The sequence below is a fragment of the Hipposideros armiger genome, unplaced genomic scaffold (genome assembly GCF_001890085.2).
Source record: "Hipposideros armiger isolate ML-2016 unplaced genomic scaffold, ASM189008v1 scaffold_2, whole genome shotgun sequence".
NCBI classification, from domain to species: Eukaryota; Metazoa; Chordata; class Mammalia; order Chiroptera; family Hipposideridae; genus Hipposideros; species Hipposideros armiger.
Genome location: NW_017731352.1, coordinates 5,496,126 through 5,516,597, shown reverse-complemented (window position 1 = coordinate 5,516,597; position 20,472 = coordinate 5,496,126).

The following is a 20,472-nucleotide window of genomic DNA, read 5'->3' as shown; positions in this document are numbered from 1 at the left end:
AAGATGATGCCAGAAGAAGTAGAGAAGTGGCTTTAACAGTAGTCCCATGACTTTTTTGTTTTTCAGGTCTTTAACTGCTATTGTTCTTCCAAAATAGTTTTTCTCCCTTTAGTCCACTGGTTCAAGTGCCTGGATATCAGTTTTGAAAAACACCTAGCACAGACCAAATGCTTCATGAAATGGACACTGCTTAAACTTGATGAAATAAAGCATTGAGACCCACACTGTCCTTTTCTTAGAGAGCCAATGAATCCTCCAATTCTTTTCAGCTGCTTTGCTCCTGGCACCCAGGGTTGCTTTTCTTCTAAGCACACACTATACATCTTTGACTGTGGTACAGATTCTTTGAAGACCTTCCCCTTGTATCCCTTATCCCTAAGATACTAAGAATCTAAAACATTCACTGCATTAATTAATCTACCCAAATAGTAGAAATTAACTCATCCCAGGCTTCCAGCTAAATGGAATCTCTTTCCCACCCCAAAAAGGAATAGAAGCAAAGGTACACACATGTAAAAATACCCATCAACCACAGAACTTCTCTCAACAGAGTTGCAGAAAACTGCTTGCTTTTTACTAAAAGATTCCAAATGAAATATGGAAAAAACAGGTTAAATAGAATAGAATAAAATTTCAACTTTTGGAGAGCTGGCTGTAGACAGAGTAACCTTGATCTTGGATTTGTTTACAGCATGCTGTTATCTCATGAGTTGGCACAGAGACAAAAGAAGATTTGACCTGGGAATCTCAGGAATGCTGTATCTCAGGCACATGAATACACTTGGCAGAGAGCCCCAAACACATGAAAGGTCTATTGTCACTATCATGATCTCGCTGTGGGAAGACCCAATGTTAGGTCAGATGCACGTTAGGTCAGAAATACAAAATAAAATGTATGCTCCTCTGAGCTAATAGTGTAGACCTGGATGGGCCATGCCACACTCCACCTTAGAGAAGCATGACCAGTTTATTAGAGCAGGAAGAGGTCATTTTCCAAACTAGTTGAATTCTAACAGAATTTCCTATAGGACAAGAAGGAACGATGCTACGTTTCCCTGCAAACAGAGTAGAGTGGGCAAGGATGATAAAGCACTCAGGACTCAATCTTGGCACACAGGGATGGAAAAACATGTAGGTGGAGATAAAGGCATTCTTAGAGGTGTGGTAGGGTATCATAGAGGTAAAAAATGAAGGAAATATTTAGAATAGTGCATCTACAGTTCAGAAATACCACACCTTCACCCACTTTGCACACTGTAGGCATTCAATAAATGTTTACTGACTTGAATTTATATGCTTGATGGTTCTAAAATATAGTCCGAGGCCTAATTAGCTAGTCATGCAAGCCCTCATGAAAGAAGGTTACTCTTAATATGCTTCCATTTTATATTTGGAGAATCAGAGACATGAAATGAAGTGACATCCTCAGGTCACCCTATGAGTTAGAGGCAGAGACAAAATGAGAGCCCAGATGAACAAACACCCACCAGCCACCACTGAACTGACCAGCCACTGACAAGGCCAGCTGCTGAGGAGGCAGGAACTCCAAGATAAGTGTAATTTTATGTCCAGACTCAGAGAATTCACAGTTCCCTCAAATTTAACCCATCAAACTCTTCCAAGGGCTGGCTCAGGAACTTGGAGCTTCCAAGTTCAAGCAAGAAGTTATGAAGGAAGAATTTTTTCTAAGATGATCCAAGGAAGACTAATTGAGAAGTGCCAGGGTCTCACAGAAAGGCCATGAGCTTTGGAAGCAGAGAGTCCTGGCTTAGAATCCAATTCGATCACTCACCAGCTATGACCTGACGCAATTTACTAACCTCTCCAAGTTACAGTTTCCTAACCTATAAAATGAAAATTGTAATGACCATCTTATAGAGTTGATGTAGAAACTGAAGATGTTATAAAGCCCCTAATATGAAGACTAGTCCACAATAGACATTCAGAGATAGACCAACAAACAAAATGTTAGTTACAGCAATGATACCACCATGAACAGCAGAGCGTTATACATTTAGAAGATGTGTGAAGGTTTTTACCAACATGATGAAAGGAAATTTAAAGTAATTAATAAACACATGAACAGGAAATTCAACCTGCAGGTCACAGGATAATTTTTTCAGTATGAGAAAAATGCTACCCTGCAGCTCATGAACAGATGTCACTCTGGAGTGGTGCCCTTGACAGAGGGCAGGCTGCCTTTCACTGTCTGTTCTCTCTTTTACTCTCTCAGTTAGGGCTTTTAATATATGATATTCATCAAATACACCATATACTACATGGTGGTATGTTTATATACCATATAGACTGGTTTTACTACAGACTCTCAAGATTGAGGGCAGACGTCCTATGCACTTAAATTTCCCCAAAGACTTAAAAATGAGTTAAATTACTGAATGCTGCATCCAATGGCAGGATTTGTGACACAATTGGCTATTGGGAATGCATTTGGGGGTTCTCACCTTCCAACCCCAAACTACATTAAACCAACAAGGTATAATACATTTGTAATTTTATTTGACAATATAATGGTTGATAGTATCTCTACCTTCGTATCAAAGGGGAACCATTCCTTTTTCACATGGAACTGATTTCAAAGGGAGTTACATTTCTGGGGGAGAGATACTCCAGAGATCTGGACCTGGGAGCCTCCAAGACTGTAGATGCCAAACAGTATCAGGGTTGAAAGAACTTCAGTGGTCTGCTGATGATCTTAAAATATGTTCTAATTACACCTCTGTTGACTCACAGCAGCGGTCCAGGTGTCATTTAAAGATCTGAGGTAATATGAGGACCTTTTAAAACAATTTGTTACTTCCAAAGAGCAATCACATGAAGAAAACAAGACAAACAGAGGATAGTGAAGACAATTGATTCTAATGACAAGCTAAAAATCCTTGCAACTTTCTCACTCCCTTAAGTTGATATAAATCAGAAGACTTCAGGTTGAGGAAAGCCAGGAATATAAAAGCCATGGTTGGCTTTTAAATTAAATTTACCAATTTATGGTTCCTTATAACATGATCAAAGCTGAACTTTTGCAGGGAATTTTTTCTCAATAATAAAGGCAAGCAATCCCACCTTCAAAGACATTTTCATGTCTACGCAACAGCTTTGATTGCACAGTACCTTGTTTTCTTCAAAATTAAATTTTATATTTATAAATTTTGATCAACAATATAGTCCTAGTTTTCCAGATTTCATGCTCAATCTTGGATGGCCTATGGGGACACCATGAAGTTAAGAAAGTTTATAAGGGCTCTACTTTCTCTGCTTCCCTCAAAATGTTGGGGTTTCACTAAGTTCCATCTTTTCCTCTTCTAGCCTCTTCTTATCCTACTTTACAGACTTTCACTGGGTGATCTTGTCCACTTCTTCCTATATGCCGATAACTCCCAACTTTCTACCAGCCTTTAGTTCAGGCCTTTCTCCTAAGCTTCAGATTCATATATCTAAATGTCTTCTGGACAACTCTGCCTGGATATCCCATTCTCAAATTCATCATGCAAATTATGAAGCTCTTCTTCTCTACCAATGTATTCCTGTTTCTCCTCTCTCATTTTCCTTACTGATGCCAAGATCCATCTAATCACTTAGGCCAGAAACCTGAGCACAGTGCTATAAGAGCACAGAGGACATTTTTAAGAATAGTAGCAATTTACTGTAGCATAGGAAATCAGGGAGGCATTCCAAGTGGTATAATGTAAATATAGAGACACCAAAATGAGAAAGAGCATGGCATGAGTATTATTAGTTAGGATAGGATAGGCTCTGCTGAGGTAATAAATAAACCCTATAATCTCAGTAGCTTTCTTTTCTCATTAAAAAAAAATATCCAATGCCAATTAGTTAGTTTTCCTACTACAGACACTCAGGACTGCTGCTTCCATCTTGCAATCACTGTCTTTGACTTCTGCACTTCCTGGCTTATAGACGAGAGAGAATGAGCATGGAGAACTCAGACCCCCTCTCAGCTTCCTTGAACCAAAAGTGTTATAGCCCTTCTGCTCATTTTTCTGTTATCAAGAATTTGTTGTCCCAACCTAATTGCAAAAGAAACTGGGAAATATCATCTCATCTTTCCAGGAAGATGAAATGAGGTAGATGAAATGAGACATAGCATTGTCTCCACCACAGTGTGTTTAGGAAACCATAGAAGACTGGCATACCTGGAAATCAATGGGGGTGGTGGTGGATAATGTGTTGTGGGGAAAGGGTGGGTAGACAGTGCCAGGAGAGACAGAAAGGTAGGTAGAGCCAACGTAACTACCTAGAAGGACTAGGTGAGGTCAAGGTCTGAATGCTATGCTGGGGATAATGGGATTTTAAAGATGGGAACAGTGCAAACACAGGGAGATGTGGTCAGTGGAGAATCCTAGAGGATAAACTTCTCAACATGAGGTGCCCCTAACTAACGGGCTAGCTCCTGCTCCCAGAACCAGCCTGAGGTACCTATTGCTTTAAGAATTAGTGGAGTACAGACTAGGGTCCGGGGCTGGGCCTAATAATAAAGAAATGAAAAAGCTTGTCCGCCGGCCCAGTGGCCCATTGGTTAAGAGCTGGCTTGGGACGCCAGAGGGCCCCTGTTCAGATCCCACATATGAGGGCCAGTGACACTGCCCTCTACAGCTAAGATGCTGACCAACAGCTCAAGCTGGGCTGCTATGAGTTGCCAGTGATGGCGGAGGCTGCAGCCCCAGCTGAGGTGGGTTGCCATGGGCTACCGTATGTAGCCAGCAGCCAGTGTGAGCGGCCAGCAGCCACCGTGAGCAGCCGTCCAGAAGCCGGCGACTGATCTGCCTCACCCTGGAAGAGCACAATAATGGTGCCAACTTGGGCCAGTGAAGCAACGTCCTCCCCAACTAGACTGAAGAACAGAAGGACAGTAGCTTGTCTGTTCCCCTTCCCCCAATTCCCCAGCGCTGTTCCCATCCCCCAATTCCCCAATTAAAAAAAAAAATCTTAAAAAAAAAAAAAAGCTTGTTATGGTAGTGTGATCACTATCTCCGGACACTGTGAGATCCTTCCTCAAACAGCTTGGTTCCCATGCTTCCCCAATGGCATTCCTTTCTTAACTGCATCCCAACTCCCACTGCACGCTCACCCTCTATGGATTCAGCCTGACTTTCTTCTTGACTTTGGTGAATGAGGTTTCTTGCCCCCTTTGTTTCTGATGGGGCTTTGCCTCCAGCAGGATGTACCCCAGCTGACTTCCACTGTTTTACACTCAGCTGTCTTCTGTCAATCTTATCCAGTCAAAAGATAAAACAACAACAATAACTAACATTTACAGAGTGTTTAAAATATGCCTGGCACTGTTCAAGCAATATATATATATATATATATATATATATATATATATATATATATAATTACACGTGACAACTATACATTAATATATATATGATTAGTATTATATAATTCAGTATCATATAATAGATACAGATAATTTCATTCTCAGACTAACGCCATGGTTTTATTACCTTCATTATGCACATGAAGAAACTGCGGCAAAAGAGGTTAACTTGTCACATTCATACAGATTGTAAGTGGTCAAACTGGAATTTTAATTCAGGATGTCTCGCTTTTAACCACAATGCTATACTACTAAATAAAGAGTGATGAAGAGGAGGGGAAATAGAGACAAGAATGGTTTGATGATCTTAAAAAAAAAAAATGTGCGGAGCAGTTGTGATTAGCCCTCAGAAGGCAGAAGAGTCTCTGTTGGAGAGAAATGCAAAGGAAGAGGTGCCACCAGAGGATAAAAAGCCTCCAATTATTCACACAAGGGGTATTTGTATTCTTATAAAAAGGACAAACTCCTGTAGAGGATAATGCATGAATTTTTATCAATGGAATTGCACATGCCCTGGCAGGTGGGTGGCAGGGAGATTTAAGCCCCTCTAATTACAGCTCCTGGGCCCTGCCTCAGAAAAACCCATTCGTTTTAGCAAAGCCCCTTCCACCCACACACAATGTGCGGTCTCGATCAGGCTCGAGGCTGGACAGCTCATCAGCCCGGCACACAAAATGAGAACTGTTTCTCCTGCATGCAGCTGGCTTGCTCTTTCAGCTGGTCTCAGCTGCCCAGAGCAGCACTTGTAGCGGGGCCACGCCCCTAGATGAATATTCATGACCTCCTTGTGCTCGGAGACCGGGATTTCAAAGCCTCTAAAGGAGTTAGAAGGACCATAGGGGCGTCCTGATAAGGAATTAGAAGGAAGGAGGGAGCCAGGCTTTGTCAGGGCTTGCTTTTGAGGACTACAAAGAGGAGGGAGCATCGGAAACAGGAATCCAAGGTTGCTAATCTTGACAAGTCAGATTTATAAAGGGAGCACCCTGCTTCTTGTAGTTTATCAAGCCTTTCAATGTCCCTCCATACTAACAACATGTAATCTACTGGTGCCTCATAGACAAGCTCTCTTTCTAGCGCTGGGAAGCATGAAAACAACTGAAAGTAAGCTTTTAGTTGAATATTTAGTGCTTACTTTATAAATTTTACCCAGGTAAACCTCTGTGCTAACAACTGTGGACCAAGAGAAGGAATATATCTGCCAAGAGGGATTCCTTGTGGTTAATCGAGCTTAAATTTATAACCTGTACTGTGCTCCTGCAGTCCCAGCTCACCAAGGAGCTCTTGGAATCATATTTTGACCAATGGGCTGAGACCTGCCCCATCCAATTGGAGCTGTTTAGTTATATCCTCATTTGCATCTTTACCATCTTTATCAGAGCAGCTCTATAATGCCCAATCAGGACAGTGCTATTTGGACCAATCGAACTGTGCGAATTTGGATTCCTCATTCACATTAAAATGGGTTAATCAGGGACCAGGGTGGACACTTTCTTTATATAAGCAGGCTCCCCCTCTATCTCAGGGAAACCCGCTTTTTGATTCCACCAGAGGCCACATTTCCTCAGTTTGCAAACTGTTCATTTGAATAAAGTTGCTCCTCTTTCTGCACCCCAAATTGGGGACTCCTGTTGACATTAGATTGATGACAGCAAACTTTTGTTTCCACAACACACCCCTCACAACACCGTACTGTGCAGGTATGTTAATTTGTGTGATCTTATGATCTATTCTACGATTTTTCTATGGGTGTCAGTCTATGTCATAGTTCTACAAACTTTTAAATAAACTTTTAAAGTACACATACCCTTAGATCTATGTGGGAAATAATCAGGGGATTAACCACACCTATCTCATATTTGGCCCTATCATTTTTATTAATGGACCAATTTCCCAGCACAGATTATCTGAAAAAGTAAATAGTGCCCAAATGCATTTCATTGCCGTGCAATACAAGGTGGGCTTTTGAGGAAGTGTATTCACTGTCTTTTGTTGTCGTTGGTACCATAAAATGTCACTTTAGAATGCACTCAACAGAAATTACTAAAAACTTTGTTGAGTGCGTCTATTCCATTAATCCCTCCAGTTAGAGAAAGACACTGCTTCTTAACTACAAATTGGAAATGGAAGAAATAGCATTATTGGGAGAAAATCAAAGAATAAAATGAGGGACTGTAGTATGAGAGCCCTTAGCTACTTTAAATGAGGGCAGACTCCTCCTCCACTCCACTTCCTTCCCAGAGATGTGAACACAAGTGCAGATGTAAGGGTACGACCACTGAGAACAGCTGTGAGATCTTATGGGAAATAGGACAGGGACCAGACAAAGAACATTAACAAATGTCCCAGTAATACGTGGATTCTGGAAATTATAGCCTGATAAACTTGTCCTTAATCCCCAGCAAAATTCTCAATTGGATAGTTAAGCAGGCAGCTAGTGAGCACTTAAAAAAGATGACCACTAGGAACCAAGAGAGTTCTGGTCAGGCCAAAGTTTATTTCCTTTTTATTTATTTATTTTTTTTAAATGAAGCACTTGACTAGTACCAGAATGCCAGAAACAAAGAACATCTTAACAAAAGGACAGCCTATTTATCCCCTGCACACACCTTTTTTTTTCTTTAATGAATTCAGGATTCAAAATTATCAAATTGAGAACATTTGGCAGACAAAAGAGAATAAACTCCAGGGCCAGAGAGAACCGGGTTTGATTCCAGACTCTATACCTTACTAGCTGTGGCATCTCCATGTCTCAGTTTTCAAAATTGTAAAATGGGAATAGAATATCTACTTCTTAGATATGAAAGAAAATACAAATAGAATATGCAGCACAGGTATTCAAGAAAGGGCAGTTATTTTTAAAATACAATTTAAAAAGTACAAATTTAAATAATATAAACTCAGTGAAAAAGAAGAACTGAATTGAGTAGAAAAAAAGAACTGAATTATATGAGTAATTCATATAAAAAGATTTTTTTTGGGTAATTTACTGAAAGTTCAGTGTGAAATAACCAACTAACATGTTTTAGGTGCAAACTGAAGCTTATTAATATAAGTATGTGTAAGCCAATAAGAAAGAGCCCAAATTAATTCCAGTTGGTCAGAGCTTATCTAAAATCCTTTGTCCCATTCTGAGTAGCACACTTGAAAGGTAGCAAGAAAAAAATTAAATAACATCCAGGATGGTGGGAAACCCAGAAACCAAAGTATCTGAAAAATAGTTGAAAGAAAAGGTGGTATTTATCTAGGAGAAGAGATTGCATAATACCTATCTTCTGATATTTGAAGAGCTACAATGTGGAATAGGGTATAAACTTGGCCTCTATAGCTCCAAATGGTAGAATTGGGACAAATGATTGGAAGTCGCAATGAGATAGATTTTGGACTCAATATGTAAGCCATTCAACAATGCAGTGAGCATTCTTGAAAAATAGTAAGCTCACAAATACTGAAAAATTGCCTCAGTAGGTAGAGACCAGCTCTCAAAGAGAGTATAGAAGAGATTAGTGCACTGGAAAAGAGGGTGGCCTGGTCTTAGATCAAAGTTAGTAATACAGCATATACGCATATATGCCACCACCCCCAACCATGGGAGGCATGACTAATCAATGATAGCTCTTTTTCCTGCTGAACTAAACTTGGCCTGGCAATCTTTACAATGCAGTGCTCCAAGCCAAAACCACCAATTCATCAGAGTTGACAGCCCACCCAACTGAGATGATCCCTTAGAGTCTCTAAAATCCAATAACTTAGAAATTTCCCCCATAGTATAACTATAAAATATATCTGTAAATTAACTAGAAGGAGTGTCACAGTTAAGCATAAAACTGTTACCAGATTTCTGTGTATGTGTGTGTGTTTGTCTGTATATGTACCTCTCTGTGTACGTATATGTGGGATAATACATAGATGGTTTGGTCCTACCCCAAAACAGGAATCACATGAGGGAAATAACTCATTATCCACAAGAGCCCTTAAATAGTGATCCCAGTTGGGACATGAATCCCAGTTAATGATATCACTTGGTTAATATCCACCCATTTTTTCTATACAAAATTCAAAACTTTGCTTACCCTATCCCACCCCTTATAATATTTCAAACTCATTTTGTAAGTTGTAACTTTTGGGACATCAAGGGCAAGTTGGTATAAAGAGACAGAATTTGAGGGGTTGGCAGAAATAGGTCTGGGGTACTTAGTAAACACTCAAGAAAAGGGAGGATTTTATTATTAAGCAGAAGTAACCAAAGAGAAGTCAATAACAGACTAAATTACAATGTCCAGAGACATAGCAAACTTAGAGTCCAAGAATGGATGGGCAGCAGGAGTTTCCTTCCTATAAGGGGTAGTAGTTGAAGACAGTTGGGTGGAAGCTCAAATTTTGGTTCTCCAACTAGCAATGAAGAGGAAAAAAGAACCCACTCTAACTACCAAGGAGAAGGACAAAGGTACAAAGATAATTTATTAGAGAAAAGATAACCTTTTCCATAATAGTGCTGGAATAATTGGATCTCTATATGCAAAATATAAAATAACCATACTTCTCAATATATACAAAAATTAACTAAAATGAATCATAGACCTAAATATAAAACTTAAAATTTCTTGAAGTTTTCTGCTTTAAAAAGATTAAGCTATTTAAATTTTAAAAGTGAGTTCATTTAAAGAAAATATATAAGTAAATAGGAGTATACATGGGTGGGATGCAGATATGCAAAAATTGTTAAGGTGGCACCCTGCCACTGCCCTTTGCCATACTGCCTCCAAGGGCTAGGGAAGGTGTCATAACCTGATGGTATTTAATACAGGATGGTGTTTAATACAGAACTCTAGTCTTAGGAGGAAAGTCAGCATGCAAACCAGGAAACACTACTGGATCCCCTGTTATGCAGGCATGGGACTTTCTGCTGGAAGAGAGTGAGAGGAAGCTGCTGTCTGCAGCCCAGACCTTCCCAGCTCACAGGATCTCAAGTTTAGGATACAGGAACATGAATCCTAGATGCCAATAGTTAACATTCATATGGCTACTTTTTAGCAGCTGGCCTGACAAAGAGGACTCAGCTGGGCAGGCCAGAACTTGAAAATCTAAGCTCTCAGTACCTACAGCAAAGTAACCTTAGTAAGGTAGGAGGAAGGTGTGTGATGCTCATCTCACATTTTAAATTCTTGAACACTAACAACATCTTGCTTTACCAGGATCAAACTCGAATATGTCAAGAATTGTAAAACACGTATATAACAAATATTGTAAGGGCTCAACCCCCACTCTCACCCCCAGTTGATTTTCTAAGAAAGTAACAGATAAAAAATTCCTTCTTTCTTTACCCATGAAAGTCTTATAAAAGCAATGTATTATAAAGCTTGAAAGCATTAGCTGTGGTGTCAAATTGCCTGTATTCAAATCCCACATCCACTTCCTATTAGCTGGGTAAGCTTGGTCTGGTTCCTTTTCTTAAGCTATCTGAATCTTAGTTTCCTCTTCTGTAAAATGGGGATGACAAAAAAACCCAACCCAAAACAAGACAATAAAAAACCTCTCAGAGATTAGTTGACAATGCATGTGTGGTTATTTCATGATGCATTTAGCACATAATAAGCACTCAAATTTACAGTGTTGGGAGGGAACTTAAAGATCATCTAAAATCTCTTATCTGCTGTACTAGTAGAGCAAGGCCCAGAGACATCGGTGACCTACCAGCATCCCACTGCTGAATTAGGGGCAGACATGCTTTTCAAAAATTAAAGTGCTGTTGGAGAGATCCAAGATGGCGGACTAGATAAACACCGTGCCTGCATCCTTCCATGAACACATTAAAATTACAACTAAATTATAGAACAATCAACCTGGAGAACCATCTGAAGCCTAGCCAAACAGAAGTCCTATAACTAAAAATATAAAGAAGCCACAACAAATCTGGTAGGAGGGGTGGAGACCCAGAACAGGCCTCAAACCCCCCTTTGGCGGCTGAGAATCAGGAGGGATATTTCGGCTATGGAGGATCCCCCAGAGGAGAGAGGAACTGGAGCCCCCACACCAGACTCCCCAGCCCAGAGTACTGGTGTAGGAAGAAGAGCCTCCACAACAGCTGGCTGTGAAAAACTGGGGATTCTGACCATTCGGGTGGGACAAAAGGCAACGGGAAACCCAGACATCCTTTTAAATGGCACGCACACAGACTCACTGGCTCACAGGCACTCACCTTGGGCTCCAGCGCAGGGACGATGACTCAGGGGTCCTTGGAGATATATGTGGGGGCAGGCTGAGGTATGTGGCTTCAAAGGGAGGACTGGAGGACAGTTGGCATTTTCCTGGTGAGGGGGTCCTTCTCCCGTGCAGCCCTCATATGGGCACCATCTTTCCTGTGTTGAGCACACCCCCACTGGCCAAATATGAACCAGACTGGCCAGGTGAGCTCCGCTTCTCTGCCCTGATGATTCAGCTGGTATCCCACCGCACCCAATCTCTGCAAGTACTTTCTCTGCAAGCAGCCAGCCCCTCCCTGCATTGCACTCTTTCTTGGAAAACTATCAGAGTCCATGGGCCCCAGGTAGGTGGCAACCAGCCTCCACGTGCTCTGAGAATTTTGCTGAGTAGCTTCAGGCTCAGCACTTGCACCAAACCAGTGTCTACATTAACCTGGTGATCACAACACTTCCCATTCTAGTGAATCCCTGAAACCCTGACTCACCCAACTCGTGTACTGCATGAGGCTTTATCAGTGGCTGAACCTTAAGGGAGCTGGCAGATGGCAGCAAGCTTCCAGGTGTCCTGGCTTTTTGCAGAGTTACCCTAGGTCTGGTAATGCTGGCAGCTGTCCTTGGTTTGCAGTGTGCTCTCTCCCATACTCCTCCAAGGTTAGCACAGGCAGTGAACAACCATGGATTGCTTTGTAGCTCCTACCAGGTAGCCCCTGGCCAGTCACAGGAAGTGGCTAGCCTTGGCCTGCACTGGAGACCCTCCAAGAGACCCCAGAACCAATATACTTGGAGGTTGGCTTCAGACCATAGCAGAGCACTGCCCAGTTAGACCCACAAGTGGTACACACACAGGGTGGTCTTAACAGGCACCAGAGCCTGCTGGAGTGAATCCCACTCAGTGGGGGTAAACCTCCTGCAAAGCAGCCCATAAGCTGTAAGTGTGGCCAAACCCCGCAACCAGTCAACCTGAGGGTCAATCCCACCATCATGCCAGTAGCAATCAAGGCTCAACTATAACAGGACAGCACACACAACCCACACAAGGAACACTCCTAAAGTAGAGTATGTCAGACAAAGACAGATGCAATGTGATTTCGCTTATATGTGGAATCTAAGAACAAAATTAACAAACAAAAGAGACACAACCTCATAAATACAGGAAATATTTTGATGGATGTCAGATGGGAGGGAAGTTGGGATGTGGGTGAAAGAAAGGGAATAGATTCAGAAGTACAAATTGGTTGTTACAAAGTAGTTATGGGGATATAGGGTATAGCATAAGGAATATAGTCAATAACATTGTAATGACTATTTATGGTGTCAGATGAGTACTAGATTTGTGGGGGTAATAGATGGAGAGGTTGGAGGACAGGGTGTAATGGTGAAGGGATTAAAAAGTACAAATTCTAGTTACAAAATCATCATGGGGATGTAAAGTAAAGCATAAGGAATATAGTCAATGATATGGTAATAACTATGTATATTGCCAGGTGGGTACTAGACTAGTCAGGAGGATGACTTCGTAAATTATATAAATGTCTAACCACTATGCTGTACACCTGAAATTAATATGAAATAATATTGAATGTCAGCTGTAATTGATAAATTTAAAAAGGGGGGGGAGGTGGCACGTAGAAGGGGAATAAGAGGTCCAAATTTCCAGGTGTAAAACAAACAAGTCATGGGGATGTAATGTACAGCATAGGAAATATAGTCAATAATATTGTGATAGCATAGTATGGTGTCAGATGGTTGCTGGACTTGTCATAGTGATCATTTCTCCAGGTATATAAATGTTGAATAACTATGGTGTAACCCTGAAACTAATACGTTAGCTCTATTCTTAATAAAAATCTTTTAAAAAGAAGAAAAGAAGAAAAAAAAGAGCCTGAGAGATTGAAACCAAATCTCTAAATAGAAGACATCTTTTGAAAGTTCTGAAGGACTAAGTTTTAAATTCTGAGTACCGTATTTTGCTGTGTATAAGGTGCACTTTTTGCTGAAATTTGTGAGGGAAAAATAAGGATGCGCATTATACATGGATAACACTAATTCCGTATCTATGTAAATGTTTTTAATTCTTTTATTTATGCTTATGAGTTAAAAGTGTAACTCTAGAAACCAATAATGGTCCGTATGCAAAATACTACCCTGGAATACAATAATCGGTTTTGTTGAACTTACCACGAACTTGCACCAATGAAGAGTTTTGGGCCTGTTATGATGCATAAATATCATAAATTTGTTACTGGTACATAAAATTTCTTATACCTAGTATCTGTTCTTGTGTTTTATAATTATTTGTTACATCAAATTTCTTGTACCATAATATGTTAAAAATAAATGCTAAAATTCCTTTATAATACAAAAAACAAGTACCTAAATGTAAACAAACAAAAACTTGAATTAAAAAGTTAAAACAAAAAGTATAACTATTGCACTGTTTTGTACACTGAAACTAATAAAAAAAGAATAAAACAAAATATTTTTTCCCTGAAAGATTGGGCCATAAATGTGAGTATGCATTATACATGGGAGCGCTTTATACATGGTAAAATACCGTATATCCTAATTGTTGTAATTCCTTTACTTTGATTTGGCTGCTACTAAATATCTGTGTATGCACCTCCAAAAAAAAAATCGAAGTACTGTCATTTTTTTAATTTCAATTTCCTTTCCTCTCTTGGTGGTTGGGATCATTTTCTGGTACCTCATCTTCTTATGCCAGGCTTAGAACAACTTGCAGCATATTTCACTCTGATTTTTCATGGCTTCACTGTGACCCGACATTCTTTTAGCACTCCTACATTGTGAAAGCTGAACACCATCTGTCATTTGATCAGTGTGTGACAGTCCCTCAAGAGCTTAGTAAATGCCTTTTCTATGAAGCATCCTTCTCTTTTAAGCATAATGCAATGTTGTAATTTAACTTTCAAGATCCACTCAGGAGAGCAGGGGTGATAAAAAGAGGTCCATACATAAACATTCTTCCCCTGGGCAGTGTGACTATAAATATACCAGGATGTGCCCTTCGTGAGCTGACAACAAATTACCTAATGATCTTCCACTTCTAGGCTTTTAAGAGCCCTTCACTCAGAAAGAAAAAGATGGTGTGTTGGTTTCTACACCATCTCTTCATATAATGGGCATAAGCTATTATTCCAAAAAGATCATCTAGTCACACAAACTAATACAGGTGGAACGCTCCTTTGCCCTCTTATTTTCTCAAGTCTAAAGGCGAGTCATAAACTACAGCAGGTTTTCCTAATAACAGCTCGCCAGAAGGACAAGCTATTTGGAAATTAGGTCACATCTTAGGGCTTTCTGCCAGAAACACACAGGAATAGGAACATCATTGCCAGAAGTATCTTTAAACACAAAGAACAATGGCAGATAATGTTGTTCTGCTGGGAAATGTGGAATGGCTGGATTCCTTATAGGATCTCTTGGAGTAAAAGTTTCCTGACAAAACTACAAGGGTTGAGGGGAATACTTTCAATATCTGCCTTTCCAAAATAGGCTACTTCTCTATCCACTTTATTATTATAATTTATATCCCATGTGCCTGAAATCTGGCATGGAGTAGGGGGATTAAAATGTGTAGAATAGAGGAATGGACAATCTATTGGGCTGTCGGGAAAGTCATGATGTATTTTTCTATGTTTTTCAATGCAAAAATGCATCATTACTTTCCCGACAACCCAATTTTTTCTTTCTCTTCCTCTATCATCCCATCCCCATATGGCCTCAGAGAAACACATAAATAAGGATACGATTTACCAATGAGGAGCTCAGATTCTCCTTTTGGGTTCTGTTCCTGATGTTTGTGGGACATTTTGGTCAGGGCTTCATGTTATCACATGGCCTTTAAGTGCTCAGCACACTGCCTTGGCACACCATCTGTCTTTCCTACCTTGGAGAGGAATGAGTTTAAAGTTCTGCTCCAGGGCCAGTCGAGTGGCTCAGTTGGTTAAGAGCTCGCTCAAGAGTTTGAGCTCTGAGCAACAGCGGTTCGAGTCCAGCCCAAGCTGAGCAGCCGCTGAGCTGCCACCAGGTAGCAGGATGGCTCAGCTTAAAAAAAAATAAAATAAAATAAAAAATAAAGTTCTGCTCCAGATAACACCCGGAAGCATGTTAAAACTGTAAAATCTCAGGTCTCACCCCAGAATCAGAATCTGAATTTTTTTTTTTAAGAAATTTTTTTTGGGAACAGTGTGTTTTTCCAGGACCCATCAGCTTCAAGTCAAGCAGTTGTCTCAATCTAGTGTGAAAGGCATGGGGATCGAACTGGCAACCTTGGTGTTATGAGCCTATGTTCTATCCACCTGAGCTAACCGGCCGCCCCCAGAATCTGAATCTTAATGGCCAACCCCTCCTCCCCCAGACTTGTGTACACATTGAAGTTTGAAAAGCACTAGTATAAAGCCGACTTGAACAATGAATCCTCCAAATACCAACTACCTGCTTATCTCTGGAGATAGGTAGCCTCAGACTGCATTTCAAGTAGACAATTGTTTCCAAAAAAGAAAGAAAGACAAGGAGCCCACCAGACTTCAGGTGCTTGCAAACTGACAGCAGTCGTTAGATACATGGCAAGGGACAGAGAATCTGCTTCAGGGGACCGAGGCTCAGAGTTGGCACAGGCAGGCAAGCGACATTCACTTCTGTACAACTCAGCAAGACTTTAAAACTATCCGGGGCCTCTTGTTATTTTTCTTCTGTGTCTTCCCTAAAAACTGTTGCCAAAGCATTTCAAGACTTAAAATTACAACTGATTGCCTAGTTGTCTATTAAAAGAATAAAAGCTCCTTGGGGGCCACAAATCCCCATTCCAGAAAAAAAAATCAATAGAAAATTTTAATCTGTCAGTGATAAATTATTGTATGTATTGATTTCCATGGCTTTTAGGGCTCTTAGCAGCAAAGGGGGAAAGGCTAATCTTTCTGGAATGTGTGTGTATTTGGAGCATAGTCCCCTGGGAGCAAGGGAGCTTGCCCGTTAGTCAAGAGTATGTTATAAACAAATTATAGGCAAAAATTCCTTTAACGTGATAGAATTCTCCATTTTGGCTACTCTTTAGCATTTATAAGGCAGACAGTACCAGGGATGGAACAAATGCTTAACAGCCATCTGCTTTGCATGCAGAATTGGACAGACTAATTCACATGTAGCGTGTGACTTTAATATTTCTTTTAAAATACTGCCAGCAGCATTGTTCATTGAAACCCTCTTCTTTAGTGCAAACTCGAAAAACATGCCATACCACTATTCTACTGCTTGTTTTAAGAGACAGACACGTGACTGATAAAGGATGGGAGAAAATACTGGAAAAATCTATGAAATATGGTCCTTTGCAGTTTGAATTTCCCCTCCATATTTTTGTTCATGGATTTCTCACTGCCTACATGCTCTCTCCATTCTCCCCACACCCATTTCCACTGGTTAAAATCTTACTTATTCTTCATAGAGCCCTTCTGTGTAACTTTCTCAGAGCTCACAAATTAGAGTTCTTTTGCTTCCTCTCTGTTCTCGTAGCAAGTTACGTGATCTTCTAATACACCATGGAACTCTTTCTACCCTTACATTGTAGTTCCTTAACATGCTTTATCTCTCTGCTACACTGCATGCTTCTTTAGAGCTACACCTTATTAATCTTTGTGGCTTTCCATCTAGCACAATGGTTGGCACATTGTGTGGAGTTGGCACATAGGTAGTTATTGATTTGAGCAAATAAGGGTTTATGGAGTTCTCATTATCCAGTATCTCATAACCCAGTGTGGCCACAGAACAATCAATATGGAAAAGCAAATATTAGGGGGAAGGCAATGGTACTCCACTAATGTCTTAATTCTCTTTGTCAACCAGTCAACAAATATTTAACTAACACCTATTATGTACATGAAAAGAGGAAATTATAAAACAAGGAGGAGGAGGTCACAATTAGGTTACAAAGACAAAATTTTCATGGCAAATAAAAGGCAAAAATATGAAGCAGACAAACTTTTATTCATCATTTTTCCTGTACCATCTGTTCCCCTCCCTCTGATTTCCTGCTATCTTCATTTTTTCATCTCTTTTGCTAGGTCCCTCTATGTGCATCTAGTATAGCTCTTCTCACTCTATATTGTTAGCACGTCGGGAAATTAAGTTTGGGCCTAGGCCATCGCTGCGGTTCAAGTGTGTCTATTTCCCAGCAATGACCCAGGGACCAGGCCTGAGTTCTTAGAGAAAGAAGTTGGGAAAGAATTTTAAAAAGGCTGTAATCACCAAGGACTTTGGAAGAGAAAGGGCCCAGATATCTCTGCACCAAGACCCAGAAAACATAGTGAAGTACCCAGTCAGGGAAGGGATATTCTCCCCATTTCTGCATGAAAGACAGCTAGGTTGCAGTGACACGTAGACTGAAGGACTAACTCTATTTTGACATTTATTTATTCAATGTTCACATATATGATGAGCTGCTAGTAAGTGTCTGGCACTGTTCTAGGCCCAAAGACTATAACACTGAGGAAAATGGACAAAGCTCCTGCCCCCTCAGAGCTTATTGCTGCTGTGTGATAACCAAAAGGCACCATCTGCAGAAATTTATGTTCCTTTAAAATCTACCCCAAAAGGGGGTTGGTGAGGCGGGTACTGGCTGAGCCTGAGAAGGAAGTGTGGTCTCTCAGTCACTCTCCTGGTCTATTTTCCTCCTGTCTCTTAACTGTACATTTGCTTACTCAGTTAAACTAGACTTTTCTTTCTTGGATCAGGTCAGTCTAGAAAACAACAAAAATTCTCTACTCTGAACTGTTCTAGAGATACTGGCTGCCAGTCAGGCTGCCTACTACAGAGATTTATTACCTGTTAAATTGTTTTTCTAGGATTCTTACAAAACAATTTGAAAAGCTTGAAGCTTGTATAATAAGTAGTATTTTCTTCCACCATTAAAATAAAAGTTTTGAAAGTCAAAACAACAAAAGAAACAAGACACTCGACATCCTCAAGGCTTGAAAGCAATAGATACCAACAGGGGAGAGCTGAAATGGAAAAGCCTGAATGGTCAGTGTTGAAGCACGTGTGAGAAGCTTGGCAGGAGGCTAAGTTCCTACATATGTAAATGGGACAAAGCCTGCAAAATCTGGGTTGTTTTTCTTAGAAGGACCATATTTGCACTTATGGACTGGTGAAGCCAGGGCAAACTTGGGCTCCATTATAACTATTTTCCTCGTTTTTAAACTATGAACACATTGATAATTGGGACTTTACCTCACCAGTACCTAGAGGAGTGATAGGTGCATTAGGCATAGCTTGGTGCCTAATAATTATGTGAGCAAGGAAAGGAAAAAGGAAAATATTTAATGATTGCAAATATTTAAGATGGATCTTTTTTCTTTTTTCAAATGGTGGGAATCCATTTGGAGCCAAGTCTGGTGACAATGTGATACATCTCCATCAGTCAGATATTAAAATAAAGTGGAGAGATTGGAGGAATTTCAAAAACTCTTTGAAAAAGGGCAACACTATTGGAATATAACTTCCAGTTGCAACTGCATTTAATGAGATACATTGGATGTCTGAACAGTGGCATGTGTGCTAAAATATTTCTGATACTTTATAGTCATACTTCATGTGTCAAGAACTAGATTGTGCGTTATTGATCATAAGGCCTGTAGAGATTCAAAAAAGAGTTCATTATCAGGGAGAGTTTTCACCCAGCCAATTTTTATTTTACTTTATTATTTTTTTTTCTTTTATTTCTAGCTGAGCCATCCTGCCACCTGTTGGCAGCTCAGCAGCTGCTCAGCTCGGGCCAGGACTTGAACCGCTGTTGCTCAGAGCTTGCACTCTTGAGCGAGCTCCTAACCAACTGAGCCATTCAGCCGGCCCCCCAGCCAATTTTTAAAAGAACCTGTAGTACAATCTTGGCACTGAAATACTGAACTATAGAAATAGTGAACCAAAAAGAAGAAATAACATAAAACCGATCAGCATCTTAACCAAAAAGACAAGTAAAATGATTAAAGGAATGCCCCAAATGAAAATCTAAGAAGAATGGTTAGGATGCTTTTGTTTGCAAATAACAGCAATAAATTCTGGCTAGTGGGCCGGCCGAGTGGCATGTTGGTTAAGAACTGGCTTGGGATGCCAGAGGGCCCTGGTTCGGATCCCACATATGAGGGCCAGTGACGCTGCCCTCTACAGCTAAGATGCTGAATAACAGCTCAACCTGGAGCTGGGTTGCCGTGAGTCGCCGGCGACTGGTAGGCTGCAGCCCCTGTGGCAGTGGGTTGCCATGGGCTACCGTGTGTAGCCAGCAGCCAGCGTGAGCGGCCAGCAGCCACAGTGAGCGGCCGTCCAGAAGCCGGCGACTGATCGGCCTCGCCCGGGAAGAGCGCAATGATGGTGCCAACTTGGGCCAGTGAAGCAACGTCCTCCACAACTAGACTGAAGAACAAAAAGACAGCAACTTATCTGTTCCCCTTCCCCCAATTCCCCAATAAAAATCTTAAAAAAAAAGAATAAATAAATAAATAAATAATCAATTCTGGCTAGTTTAAGTAACAAAGCGGTCTTGTTGGAGGGATAATGGCAGAGTGATAGTCAGCCAATTTACTCCAAGCTAGCCATCCTACATGTTTATCATTGGTTGGTGTTCATGCTGTACCCTTTGTTAAATACTGTGGCTATCAGCTCTGGACACTGCAGCCTCCAGGGGCAAATTGCAGCTGGCCCTCAGAAATGGATTAGAACCTGTGTATCATGTATGGTAGTTTGGGCAACAAATAACAGAAAATTCTAACTCAAACTGGCTTATCACAGGGGTTGGCAAACAACAGCCTGTTTACTAGAGCATGTTCATGGCCATTCATATATGTATTATGTAGGGCTGCATTAGCGCTATAACAGTAGAGTGGATTCGCTGTGACAAAGACCTTATAG